Source organism: Mirounga angustirostris, unplaced genomic scaffold, assembly GCF_029215605.1.
Source record: "Mirounga angustirostris isolate CCGP_5_RB_7025 unplaced genomic scaffold, mMirAng1.0.hap1 SCAF_8, whole genome shotgun sequence".
Lineage (NCBI taxonomy): Eukaryota > Metazoa > Chordata > Mammalia > Carnivora > Phocidae > Mirounga > Mirounga angustirostris.
The window spans coordinates 61,725,175-61,728,328 of record NW_026991716.1 but is presented as its reverse complement, the minus strand read 5'-3'; the positions used below and the strand labels follow the sequence as shown (position 1 = coordinate 61,728,328).

The window sequence follows — 3,154 nt, the reverse complement described above, 5'->3', positions numbered from 1 at the left end:
ATTCAAACGATGTAAAATATTCAATGAATTCATATGGCAAGAGATTGACTTCAAAATGTTGATGAGATCAAGGTATTAACTTGTCCTAAGTGACATATCAAGAAAGAAAAAGAAATGAAAATATAAGGCACACAGAGGCCAATGTAAGAGGGGGGTGGCATGGAGGCCCTGCAAGGGTGAAGGCACTCTGCAAAGCACTTTCTCAACCAGGTCCAGGCATGTCCGTCCTTGTATGGCAAAAACTTCAATGGGTGCCTTCCTCTCTAAAGCCTAGTGGTGGAACAGCTGTTTGACACATTCAGAAGGAAGGATGACAGCTCTACACAGAAACATGATGTGAACGGAAGAGACCTGTCGTTATGCAAACAGTCAGGCACTCTGAACAGACACTAAAAACAGTTCTCATCTCAAAAAACCCAATGCTTGTTTCACAGTATAAGTTAGATGCTGGCAAATGGCATTTGCTGAATGAAACCTTCAAGCCAGACAATGATCATTTTGGACCCATTAACTTGTATTCGCAGTTGGATCATCTCCCGTCCTGAGGCTCCCAAGACTTTGAACAATTTTTCAGTGATCCTTCAGAAAGGCACCCTCTCCAGGGAAATGTAGTATTTATATACAGTGCATTGGATCTCTAGGAAACATCAGAATTATCAGTGAAGAATATATTAAATGGCTCAAGGGCGACTGTGAAGCATTCTTCTATGGTTTGACAGTAAAACTCCTAGAAATGGTTCCTGTCTCTATAAGGAGGGATTCCCTTAGAGTCAATGATAACACACAAAACCTACATATTCATGCAGGGCACATCCCCAAGTTCTTAAAAAGGAAGAAACCTGGAGATGCCTTCTGTATTATGGGAATAACAATGATTGACCTTTACCCAGGAGACTCCTGGAATTTTGTCACTGGACAGGCCTCTTTGACAGGTGGTATGGGGATATTCAGTTTTGCCAGGTATGGCAGTGATTGTTTATGCTATGAAGACAAAGTAAACAAGCTGTAGAAAGTATCTTCAAGTGACTATTCAGTTTTTGATAACTATTATACTCCTGAAGTGACTAGTGTTCTGCTATTTCACTCCTCTAAGACTTTAACCCATGAGATTGGCACATATTTGGACTTCAACACTGCCAGGGGCTTGCATGACTAATGCAAGACTCCAGACACTTGGAAGAAGCTGACTGGCACCCCTCAACCTTTGCCCTATCTGTTTATACAAGTTGCAGTGTACAAAGTGCTGGTGAAGTAGATTGATGATGAATTTGCTGACACCCCTGGAGTCAGTACAAACTACAGTCATGAGGATAATGTGAATTTACCAAAACCTGTGGAAACCTTTAAGGAGTGGAAGGAGTGGATAATAAAATGCCTTGCTGTTGTCCAAAAATAAGGACCTTCATATAGGAGTAATTAAAATAAATACTTGCACATTAAAAAAAGAAAAAAAAAATGAAAATATAGTATATTCAGTTTTTCTCTTCTACTTCAAAAGTTTGCAAATGAAGTGTAGTAAATTTCTCATAGTATTTTGGTTTTTGTCATTCAGCTTTCATCCTAATACTCTCTATTTACCCAGAGATGCATGTTTAAGCAGTCCCTTCATTGCCTGGCTCTAGAAGTACATGTAAAAACTATAATTAGTAAGCAGTCATCTACCAAGAAAAAAAAAAGCCTCTGAATTGAGAGATGAGGTGAAGAAAAAATTATCCTTTGAAATTTAACAAAAAGTCAACAGATGATGAATAATATCAACATGGCAGTGGTAACTTACAATGGGAGAGGTTTTATATTTTTTTGTCAAGAAACAAAGGAAACTCTTCCTCCCCACATCAAGTCAAGAAGACCACAGTGTTTCTTTAATACAACACAACATACATAATTTGAAAAAGCTGTTGCCAAGTCAATGATTTTGTAATAGAGATAAGGTCATGTTAAAATAAGTCCATTATCTTGCACACTTCTAAAACTAGGAAGCCATGAAGCAATAAATTATGAAATTTTATTCAGTTGTCTTCAGAAAAAGTTGCTTTTTCCCACACTCATGGAACAATATATGTCATTGAGGTAGAGATGTTTGCAGATCGAAGAAAGAGTGGGTACTCCACTAATCTAGGGTGTTTGAAATGTCCCCCAAGAATGTCTATGATCTTTGTTCGGTTATGATGCTGACCAGTCAGCATTCTGATCTCTAATCTGATTTCCTAAATGGATTTTCCCAACACAGTGGGGACTGGAAGCACTTTGACCATGTGGTAGGATGGCTAAATCTTACTATGTGTAAGATTTAGAGTTCTGTGTGTATTCATAATATGACATCTGGTTGAAAATCAGCTTCTTATGAATCTAGTTATTATGTATCAACCCTGAGATTCAGTTCAGCTGTCAGAGATGTAATAAAATTGTGTCTTGAACTTCAGAGCTTGAGTACAGTTCCAGAACCTAGAATGACCCAACAGGATATGGTCAACCTGCAGGACCCAGCCTCCACCCTGGCAACCACTGTCCTTTACTTGCTTATTAGCTCTTTAAAGACAACACTGCCCTATCTAAAGAGATCACTGGTAAAAACTGTTAGCAAAAGAGGGTAATGTTCCCAAAATTGCAGAGCTGCAGCTTTCTTACTAAGCTCCAGCAGTGCTGAACATATGACTTACTTTGTACCCTGAACCACAGTGCTGTTTCTCTCCCTCTGCCAGGAACACCTTTTCCCTCCTAATGGCTTGATTGACTTACACTCACCAACTCCAGCAGGTTTTCGTTGACCTACTTTCCAAACCCTTGCCTCTACATATACACATACACCTGGGTTAGAAACTTTTATCTGGCACTTCTTAGAGATATTCTTGCTACTGCATCTGCACACTGTTTTAAAATGATCCACATATTGGTCTGCTAACTACAATGCTCCTTAAGTGAAACTCAGGCTTTTTTCATCTTTAAATTCCTAGAACCTTACATTGTGCTTAATATCCAGGAAGCCCTCAATACATTTTTCATGAAAAAATGCTTTGTTAATGTATTGTAGTAGGAGACAAGAAACTTTTCTATGCAAGTCCTTTTATAGGTATTTGAACTACATTTCCCAATAGAGCTCAACCTTCATAACATTTGCATAAAATGACAATTCCGAACATGGAGTGATTCTTGG

The 3,154-nt window shown here is 38.6% G+C and overlaps 1 pseudogene; it reads left to right on the top strand.

Annotated features, from left to right (window-relative positions):
• Positions 1-468: 468 nt before the first annotated feature.
• On the top strand, positions 469-1,396 carry LOC123837008 (archaemetzincin-2-like; annotated as a pseudogene).
• The last annotated feature ends 1,758 nt before the right edge of the window (positions 1,397-3,154 follow it).